Source organism: Aedes aegypti, chromosome 2 (assembly GCF_002204515.2).
Source record: "Aedes aegypti strain LVP_AGWG chromosome 2, AaegL5.0 Primary Assembly, whole genome shotgun sequence".
In the NCBI taxonomy this organism is placed as follows: Eukaryota; Metazoa; Arthropoda; class Insecta; order Diptera; family Culicidae; genus Aedes; species Aedes aegypti.
In genome coordinates, this window is record NC_035108.1 from 186,804,669 (window position 1) to 186,816,191 (window position 11,523).

At 35.4% G+C, this 11,523-nt stretch overlaps 1 protein-coding gene across 5 annotated transcripts in view; it reads right to left on the reverse strand.

The window, feature by feature from the left end:
* LOC5576069 overlaps nucleotides 1-8,010 on the reverse strand; it is an 81,079-nt gene extending 73,069 nt beyond the window's left edge. Inside the window, exons 1-3 of one of the 5 annotated variants that reach the window (XM_021843423.1) lie at nucleotides 7,987-8,010; nucleotides 7,821-7,888; nucleotides 2,295-2,371 (exon numbers count right to left, since the gene is read on the reverse strand). The gene's annotated coding sequence lies outside the window, so the exon portion shown is untranslated. The other 4 variants (XM_021843426.1, XM_021843428.1, XM_021843424.1 and 1 more) reach the window with 4 other exon arrangements.
* Between the last annotated feature and the right edge of the window lie 3,513 nt (nucleotides 8,011-11,523).

Here is an 11,523-nt window from a genome sequence, read left to right on the forward strand (position 1 = left end):
AACACGAAAAATCAAAATATTGGTTGACTGGGGAAATTGCAGACATACCGTTTTGTCTCAAATTCCGAACAGACTCATATTCCGAACACTCGATTTTTGTATGGCGATTTGGTTGAAATGTTTCGTTGAAATATGTCACCAAATAACAAGGAAATGGCAGTCAAATGCAATTCAATTTAACCGTCTCCAAAATAATTTATACCGTCGTGATAGTGATGATTCTATAGTTTGAGACCAGTAGAACTAGCTCAGATAAATTTATTTGCGAAATTATTCATTTGAATACGATTTATTCGTGCTGTTCGGAATTTGAATCAAGGTGTTCGGAATATGAGACAGAATTAACACAGTGTTCGGCATTTGAATCAAAATGTTGTTTCACTCTTTTGCGTAAAATCAATACTAAAACTAATTAAATTAACATTATTTTCAGTACATCCAACAGCTAACAGTTAGACTTTGCGAAGAAATTAAAATTTACACAAATATCAGCTAATAATTGCCAATTAGATGCATTTGAAGCCACTGTTGGCCTTAAGTGTTCGGAATATGAGTCAAAACGATATTTGAAAACATGAATAGGTGAACAGAATTTTGTCTACGTATCATTCAATTTTATATTCATAAATAACTCAAAAATGTCTTGCTCATTTACACTAAAGTTCTTGCCACACCAGAGCAACAAATAACAAATAAGACAAAGAGATCTCTCAGTTTGAGTAACGTCAAGCTCAGTGTATGCAGAGAATTTGTTTATTATAGAGAAGCGCGAATTCTGAAACCAAAGGTTCCAATCGAACCGTCAAACGTGGTTCCAATCGAGCAAATTCAATGAGACTCAAAGAGATGTTACGCAAAAGAGACGATGAATGTGTGTTAGTGAAAAGCGATACAAAAGTGACGTCATTGATAAGCTTGGTTTCTTATGGCGACTGACAGGATGACACGCACACTAAAGTTTTGTTTGAATGACCTCAATTGTTGATAGTCATTTCAAATATTGTTTATAAACAAAGTCAAAATCCTCTCCGCGTTTCTCTAGTATAAACAAATTCTCTGAGTGTATGTACCTTGAAAACAGTTACACAGAATTGAGTAAGACTCACCCAATATCGGGTTCTTCAAGACCAACACATAATTTGTGTATTTTTTTTTCACATCCTGAAAAATCTCTCCTGGAGTAATTTTTGCTGAAACCAGGCTGCCATCGGTACCCATCGTTGAAATTCCAATTTTAAGTCACTGATCGCTAGTATATGTAAAAAACTCATTCTACTACTCAAAATCAAGATAGCTTAAAAATCCAAGATGGTCACTAGATTATTTCACTTAACTTTATGCACTTATTCTTCACTCGACTCGAAGAAAACATCAAAAATTGAAAACTTGTTTCTTTGTTGTACAAAATATGATATTTTCATTGATTGTTCTCGCCATATACGTCAAAATCATAGAACATGATAATATATAACATGATTTAGGATATCGTTCATTTCATAGGGTAAATACCATTGCTCACCCAGTTTTTGAAGCCAATCTTACTTAGTTTTTTTTTCCGCTTTCTGATGGTGACCTCAGAATTCTAAGCGGGTTAATGGTGAAAAAACGGTTTTTCTAACAAAATTCAAAGCGACAGTCAAATCAAAAACGGCCGTCAACAATTTTTGAGTCTCGGTTGAAAGCTATTTCCTTCCTCTATACGATACCACTAAGTTTGCTATGTGTTCCAAAAGAAATATAAGACGTGATCACGTGAAGAAATAACTAAGATTTATAAAAAAATGGGCTTTTTGCAATCTGTTTAGCTAGCTGGCATACGAGGGGTCTACCAATTTGAGAAAACTGAAAGGAACACCCCTTAGCTTTAGCATACACTAGCGATCAGTGACGTAAAATTGGAATTCTAACGATGGGTACCGATGGCGGCCTGGTTTCAGCGAGAATTGCTCTCCTGTGCTTTTTTAGCACTGTATGGCATGAAATGTTAGAAAAAGAATTACCGTAAAGTAAAAATTACACGAATAAGGCGTTGATCCATGAAGAGACCTATTTTGTGTTAGTTGTATTAAATTAAATTATGTATAACTTTCTATTAGCGTGTATATAACACTTAGATGGAAAATAAGAACAGAAAGTTAAAAGATATTTTAATATTTATTTTAGTATGGAAATATCAGTGAAAACGGCATACTTATATTATGTTACCATCTTACCATTTTTAAACAACCCATAGCACAATAGGTAAACTTTCAGTTGATATTAGTAATACACTACACCTAAGCATCATAACTTACCTAGCGCAACTCATTTGATTATTCAAATCAGCAAGCTCTTATCTCATCCGAATATGACCTGGCACTTTGCATTCAACCTAAAACGAAGCGGTACAGAAAACCATTTACCAACGGAAAAGGCATAATCTAAAGGTACACTCGCGGGTGAATCATCGCCGACACAGCTGCTGCTGCTGTCGGGCGTATGTTTTTACTTTATTTCTTTTCTTTTTTTTTTTTTGAAGCCAACTGACAAACTTTGCACTGCACTAACGCCACTCAATGGAGCACGAACTGAACTGAGTTATTAATTCGATTTGTTTACGTTTAACTCCGAGGCAGTCTCATAGCCGACGCACAAACGCACTCTACTAGAGTATGAACAACAATCGTAGTTGGCCACTTTGCTTGTTAGATGAAGCGATGAGTCGATTCGTAGTAGGCCTGCGATCACTGCACACTGGTCCAGAAAGTGTATTTGGGCGGACATGAGGTTTTTGTATCGATTTTGTGGTTTTGCAACTTTAGTGTCTTCAGAGAATATGTTAAGAACTTTCAGTAGAGGGAAGTGGGGCAGTTTCTTATTGAGATTTATAGCTTAATTCAAAACTTGTTTGAAGAATGTCACGGTGATTTGAATGATATTCAAGTAAGGGGCTTTCACTCCCAGCCTTTCCAAATAACAGGAATCAATCGAGATTTGGAAAAGTTATAGCTACTTGTTGGCTTTCAACGCAAAAATTTTTGATACACTTTTATCACATGGAACAAAATAAAAATAAAATCATATTCGATTTGTTTGATGCGAGGGCGTGGTTAGGTCTATGATGAAGATTAGGGCGGTTCAAAATCTAACAATGTTCGAAAATTCAACCTCTCATATCTTCCTTGCCATCCTTACCATAAAATTAGTGTTTTGTGAAGTTTTCAGCTTCCTAGGTGGTGATTTAAAGGTGACCCAAAGACGATGTAGGTTTATGTAGAAATTACAATGGAGAAGTTTCGAAAAATGTTCTAAGCACGTTGGTACTGGAATGTAAGTTCAAACTTATCATTCCATAGTGAAAACTCATTCGTCAAACCATAATAATGAAATTTGCTGACGAGAGCAATTAAATCCGACGGATAGGAGAAAAGGTATTTATGAATCAAAATGACCCTGTGCGGTGGTGCTAAAACAGTATGGCATATAGAAATGTATTGAAAAATTATGAACATTTGTATGAGAAGATAAACTTCAAACTTTACCCAAGTAACAATTTCACAGCAATTTGACATTTTTGTGGACTTATTAATGTATGACGTGAATGCTATAATAGCTAGAGGTGCCATTTAACGTTGCTAGAAGATGGTATTTTGTATGTCAGCTCTTAGTTGTATTCAAAAAAAAAAAAAAAAAAAATAGAGACAAAATATACAATTAAAATGTTGTGGCTACAAAACCAGCTTTATTACAGCATGAAATACCTCATTTAAAGTGCTTGTAGTGACTGAATGGCACTTATTAATTACAGCAATGATAAAAGATTAATATAATACACTTTGTTGCTTTCATGACAACAAAGTGTATTATATCAATATTTTATCATTGCTTAATGCTTTTAAACTGATTAACTTGCACTTAATTCTTGATAACTTACCTTTTTATACCTCTTATATCAGTATTTGGGCTCTTAAGGTGCGATAACACCATTAGAATTGCGAATTTATCACTCCCCACACCAACAAAACAACATTAACATTGTGTTGTTAATCAAAAACATGTATTCCTGATATAAAAACGCCAAACTAATGTCCTTTTTCATTGTTTTTAAGTATATTCTTCAAAATAGCACCCTCAACTGTCTCAACTGCTTAGTTACCATAAAATAGGAAATAAAGCTGAATCATCTTCGATCAGCATTTATTAAGGCAATTTTACTTTCACAAATGCCGAATCATAACAGTGTGCCCTTATTTATGATGATATTATAGCATTTGTCGATGACAATCTATCAATTATTGTTGCGCCATATTATCTTCACTCCGGTTGCCACAATTTCACTTTTTCAAATCATATTCTCTCCATGAATCCGCCCATAAGATACTATGGTATGATAGTTAAACTGACTAAATATAATTTAAAGCACAATTACCGCCCAAACAAACCAAGAAATGTTGAATATGTTTAATTCTTCACATGGTGCTTTATTTTAACAAATGCTAAATAACTGAAAGTATGCCACTTTCAGAGGGGACGCACGCAATTTTATTTCCGTTTCATCACATTTCACAGTAAATCTCACTCGAAACCAAAGATTTGAGCACTGTATTAACATAAATCGCTTCAAATATTTAACAAGCACTACGAAAAAAAAAATCACATGCGTGTTTTCAATCTTATTTTGTTTTGTTTACGTTGGAATAAATCCGGTAAGATCGACGTTATGATATAATCTTTTCCAAGATGAAGCGACATTGATCTAGAACAGGTAGCTGATACCAATATGCATGCAGTGCCGGATTTGAGCATCGGGGGGCCCGGGTCAGATCTCTTGACGGGGGTCATTGGCACAAAATTAGCAGGAAACGCTTAGCACAGGAATGTTTAGTATGTTTTATGAAAATAAAATATCCGGAAAACTCCAAAAATATGAAATAATATTCGAAATTGACTATATCCACATCAATTCGGCAATGTTGTGTAAAATTAATCATATGTATAAAATACTTAACGTTCGTCGTAAACATCGAAACAACAGCAGTTTTTTTTGTTCAAAAGTGAAATTTATTAGACGAAAATGTATTTACTGTGCTTCGGTTGCAAAATTGAATACAGTTAATACATTTTCATGTAAACTTTCACGATTTTTAACGAAAAAACTGCTTTTGAAAATTCTCAAATTAATGACGGATCATGCTCCCTTTAAAAGTCGTACACAATACATTATGAGATTGAGTTTTAACTGAATCGTTCAAGACTTGGAAAAAATGTTGCAGTTAGAATCGAGACTTGGATCACAATAGCAAAGATCATATTTATACATTTTTTTCAGTTTTGCTGCAGATATTTCCATGTAACGAACAACAGTCATTATCGAAGCAAAAAGTAAATCGATTTACTAAATTTTATTGTGTAAAAATTCAGATTTCTCGCTTTTTTTGGAAAAATGATCATATCGTAGCATGATTAAACGATGTGCTTTTTTAATATATACATATTTTTTAAATCTTAAATTTGATATCTGTTACAATAAAGGAACAAACCACTGTCGAGAGTGGCTTCTATGAGATATTTAACTAGTCTTTGTGGACAAAGAGAAATTACTTTCAAAAAAGCACATGAGTTTCGAAATATCGAATTTTCAGAAGAATTTCAGTTACATTTGATAGAAAAGTAGTTTCAGTCAGGCTTGACAGAAACTCCTCTGCGATGCGAAAAACGATTTCGAGGGTTTTATGAGCAGTAAAATTTGAACTTAGAATTCATAACACAAATCCTCAAACGATTCGAGTGAGGGTTTTTCGAAATGCGAGAATTTTTCTGGTACCTACTCTTTCTCTCTTGCTGCTATGCTCACCTCTACTCACATTTTTCTAGATCTCTTGAGTGACCCGCCAGAACAAAACAGGCCTCGCGGAGTTGGGGTGGCACTCTTTTATGATGCATGCATCATTCTCGCTTTACTACTAAATACAAATTAACATAACTTCATGTCATAATATCTCTGTTAGAAATCGTATCAGGTTTGTGTTTTAAATTTAAAATCATGATGAAAAATAATTAGGGTGCCGGTGTCATTAGTGGACTACCTAAGCTATAAAAAATCATAACAAAATAACGAAAAGCCTTAACACAGATCTTTTGGCGTCAACAGAAAGATTTCAACCTCTACTATACGGGAAAAATATAAAAAGAGTGATAAAACTATTTTTTTAACATAAAATCGCTTGAGCCACTTTTGGTACACGTGTTCCAGAAGTTGTGCTAGTACTCCAGTAGTAGACGTTTGGGAATAATACAAGGAATTTTAAACAAAATGGTAAATTTTTACATAGGTTTAACATTTTTCCTTCGGAACAGCAACTAATATCTTTCGAATGAAGCATAAAGATCATCCCTGGGACTTTTCTTCATTTTTATACATCCATTTTAAAAACTGCTTCTATCCGTTGATCCACTACTGGAACACGACGGCAACTATTGGTGCAAGGGAGCAATTTTTTTACGTAAACTTAATTATTTAAATGACTTTTTTATAGAATAAAAAGCTGAAATTTGGCAAATCGGTTATACTAGAGGCGATCTATCCACCAACAATAACACATGTCGTTTTTATCGAAAAATGTACGTTTTATTTCATAGTCCAATCTACTGGTACATTACAACCATTAGTACCGGCACCCTATTCATTAAATTTTGTTTCACTTATTTTCACTTCTCGGGGGGGCCGAGGCATTTGCCCCCTTGGCATTACCACCCCCTCCCCCCAAATCTATTTTATAACTAAGCCATGGGAATTTGGTTTTTGGAGAAACAAAACCTAATTGCTTAGAAAAATAGAAATAATCAAACAAATAAATGGGTGTGAAAAATAATATAAATAAAATATGGAGAATCAAAATAAAATATATCAAATTTGATTTATTTTACCATTTACGGAGTTCCCGGGATATGACAAATTTATTTCCCGTTAGAACAAATCCTGCGAAAATTGGAAACTCTTCCAACTATGTAACGTCGTACCATTTTGAACCAAATGTGCCGTAGACACGAAAATGATACGACGCTTTTTTTGTGTCCTACATCGCTTTTTGTCTTGCTGCATTTTTTTTGTCAAGATTCAGCCTATCTGTACTTTTGAATCAATAGTTTTCACACAAAAAATCATCAAAAATTGAGGTAATTTGTAGTTCATCACAGAAAAAAATGAAAAGAATCGGTTGAGAAACGGCGAAGATATAACTCTTTGAAGTTGACCTGTATGGGGAAAAGGCATTGATGCATTTTATATGAGGGGGTTAGAAGCATAAAAGTGTAAGTGCAAAAAATTGCTTTCGTGAAAAACAAGTTTGAAGTTTTTTCACTAATTTTTCATTCCATACAATAAGCCCATCTTCTACGAATTATGATACTTTTTCTATTGAACGATAAATCACCTAAAAATGCCGCTGCAAAGCTTGTGCACAGTAGAATTGTTTAGTGTATTTAACTCAAAACAGATCAAAATGTCACTACACCCCTTTGCGTTTGGGCCCCTTATATGTCCGATACTATATGTGTGCTATCCATAACTGTGGGGGCGGCTACTAAAAGTTCTTAACGTGTTCTCTGTATACACTATGATTGTTGTTCACTTAACCGGCACGAAAACCTCTTGTCCGCCTAATTATGCTTTCTGAACCAGTGTGCACTGTCTGCTACGTATTAAATGAGCAACACGCATCTAACAAATAGGCAACCAACAAATGCCTACTGCGAATCAATTACAAACTCAATTCCCCGAAAAAAAAACGTAAACGATGTCTATTTGCTATCTTGACTACACGTATCGCGGCGATATTTACCTACACTCTTCAATCGGCGACAGCGGTAAACGGACTAACTAAAAATGCTCTAGTTCGCGATTGGACGTCTGAAACGGGGCACAAACGAAGAATCCTTATCAATTTGTTGTTTGAACGGTGCAAATTTGCGGAGCAAAGCAACGAAAGACACGCGTTTGATACACACCGCACGTTTTGCCAAATGGAAAAAGGCAATTTGCGAAGCAACAACAAAAAAAACGCAGACACTGACTTCAGCAGATCCGTCACTTTTTGAAACTCTACTGCACGGCACGGGGGCTGACTACACTATTTGGGTACCGAATTCAAACTGCAAACTGCAACACTAACAAACGGTCGTCGAGGTCCGTCGCGGCGGCGGCAAACGGAAGGGTGGATGGCTGTTGGGTTTGGTCGACGACGCGAAGACCGCAGTCGGAGAATGAGAGGAGAGCGAACGAGGCAAACCACGCGCGCCGTCAAGTTACTTTACACAAAACGTGTGCTCCGTCGAGAAAGGGGTCTTTATTGCTAACTAACACTATTATTTGAGGCTTGAAGTGAGTGAGTACATGATAGGGTGGGTTACTGTAATGTGTAACTTATTTGAAACCTGGATACAAACTCAACAGAGATTTAACCTTTTTTGTTTATCGTAATGTTGGACTGGATGGAGCATGTGGTGGAGTTGTATGCATGTTCAAAGTTGTACTTCCAACTTATTTTGGACCCTTGGTAGTTGGCGTAAGTTTTCACCCCCTTGGTAGAAGAAGAGTTAATCAATCGGATTACAAAGTCATCCGCAAACAATGCTGTTTGTTTCGAACATTTCAAGCTGTTACACATACCATTTCCTTTCAAGGATGCTTAATACTTCGTTGCCATCACAGATATTCCATATTTTCAAATTTATAGATGTCTAATGATGATTTTGAACTATTTCATTTTTATTAAAGTCAGTTTTGCATAGAAATATTCACAGTTTTTGAAGGTGTTAGCAATACTGTTGGAAATGTCGATACTAAACAATACGCTGGTGCTAAGCCTGCATGTAAACTTTGAGTGTTAAAAATGTTTTGTTAGCTTCAGTGTTAACTGCTGAACTCATATTTGAAATCGTACAGCATTACAAGAATAGTTGTTTGCTCATAAAACCGTTTATTGTTGAATAAAGTGCTTATTTCAAGGGAAATTGCATACATTTAGGCGTATTAGGCAGATTTACAAAGTTTAATTTTGCGATAAAACTATAATATACACGAGTTGTAAGAATTTTGACATCATTTTCAGATTCAGGAGACCCAAATTAAGTAGATAGGGAAATTTTACATACTAAAATATGCTTTATTATATAGTGATCAATTTCGCCCCAATGAGTCATTTTCAATTTTTGATATTGAAAATTTTACGAAATGTTAAATTTTATTTCATAAAAAATCGATTGCATAAACTGATAAAGATCAATGAAGTACTGATTTCACCGAAATTTTTTTGACAATTTTTGAAGTCCAAAAGAAATTATGGCAAAAAGTTTTTAAAAAGTGATCAATTTGCCCCCGGATTACGGTATTTGGTTACAAAATCTTCACAATGAAATAAAAACCCGTTTTTGATTCTCATATTCTATTTTCTGGATTCTCAATTCTGTTGCATGGGACAACAATGCTTCAATCAGCAGTTAAGTTTTACAATGCTCATTTAATTCCGACCTATTGCAACAATTGGTCAATGTTCAGACAAACTGAACCAAGTGTTTTTCATGATTTCAGGAAAACGTACCCCAGACATTCGAAATATCTCTATATTTGCATTATTTGCTGTAATAACGGAATTTATTTCTTCTATGATACATCTGTATCAAAAACAGCTTCGAAAAATTCAGAATTGATGGAGTTCTTAACAGGGACGAAAATACTCAATCTACCATCGCCTATATTGACACTTGCTGGGTGGAATCTTCGTTGATTTTTATTTGTTTTTATCCTCACCTTGACAACACAACAAAGATTGGCAAAACGCTTGCCGCAATATTTTCAGTTTCCTTTCAGCCTACTGATACTCCACCGCTTTGTGATTATCGGAAACAAAAAATGATATTCATTTTAACCAGCTCGACTTTTTTACACTCCGCTTCGGGAAGTTGTAATTTTTGCACGAAGTACACTAAAGACGCCTCAACATAATCGATTCCGTGCATCGGATCGTTCATTACCCGTATAGCAGAATATTGCTTAAATAATTTGAACCTCATTGATAATCATTTTTCTTAAATTGACACTTTTCTGCTTCTGATAATCAAAAACACCAACGACATACGGGCATCGTTGTTTGTTTTCTTCATCTACTTTGCCATCTTCATTGGTACACTCATATTGGTGGTGGTGCGGTTACTTTGATGGAGGTATATACAGTCGGGTCTCCTATTAAACGCATTCCTATAACGTGCACTCCTATTACGCTCACTCCTATAAGACACACCAGAACGTTATAGGAGACCCAGGGCTTATGGGATTTCATCACTTTGGGGGTGTCGTTGAATATCTCGTATGCCAAAAGAGATAGTACAGTACTGTCTTCGGCGAAGTTTCAGTACTAAGTACGATCTACCTTTAGGAGTTGAGGATCATCCTTTTAGTTGAGAACTTGGCCGGTACGGGCGCTTTTTCAGATTTGCACTATATGAACCATGAGGGATAAGAATGCAAAATTTTGTAACATATGATATCTCTGAATCCTGATGTTTTGGAAGGTTGGTGTCTTCGGAAGAGTTGTTCAGTAGCTCAAGGGCTGACATGTGGTGGTCATTCTTATACGAAATTACGCCACCAGGCGGCGCTAGTGAGCCAAGAGTTTTTGTTTTGCGCATAGCTCAGTAGCCTGACCACTTTGAACGATGGCGTCTTCGGCAAAGTTGCTCAGTATCACAAGGTCTAACACTATTTGAGCCGAAAGTTTCGAAATTTTGCCACTAGGCGGCGCTAGTGAGCAAAGAATTTTTGTTTTGCGCATAGCTCAGTAGCCTGACCACTTAGAAAGATGGCGTCTTCGGCAAAGTTGCTCAGCATCACAAGGGCCAACATTATTTGAGCCGAAAGTTTCGAAATTTTGCCACTAGGCGCCACTAGTGAGCAAAGAATTTTTGTTTCGTGGATATCTCAGTAGCCTGATCACTTAGAAAGATGGCGTCTTCGACAAAGTTGATCAGTATCACAAGGGTTAACATTATTTGAGCCGAAAGTTTCGAAATTTTGCCACTAGGCGGCGCTAGTGAGCAAAGAATTTTTGTTTCGTGAATATCTCAGTAGCCTGACCACTTAGAAAGATGGCGTCTTCGACAAAGTTGATCAGTATCACAACCCGGGTAGAGGAAAATAGCAAAAGAATAACAAAATTTACCGTTAAAATAGAATGTTTGAATAGCAAAATTTGTTCTTTGTTTGTTTGAGATAAGAGATAAAATAACAAAAATAATAACTGAGTTTGTATGGCATAAAAACTAAATCATAACATATTTTGCTATTGTAATAACAAAATAATAGCAAAAATATAGGCAACCGTAAATAACAAAATATGTTATTATTTTGATATTGATCACAAAATAATAACTAAAAAAGCTATTCCCGAGTAGATCAAAATAACGGTAATTTGAGTTCTTTGACTTTAATATCTAAATTTAGCATGATTAAAAAATGAACTTTTAGCTTTCCTGCTAAACAACTTTTGC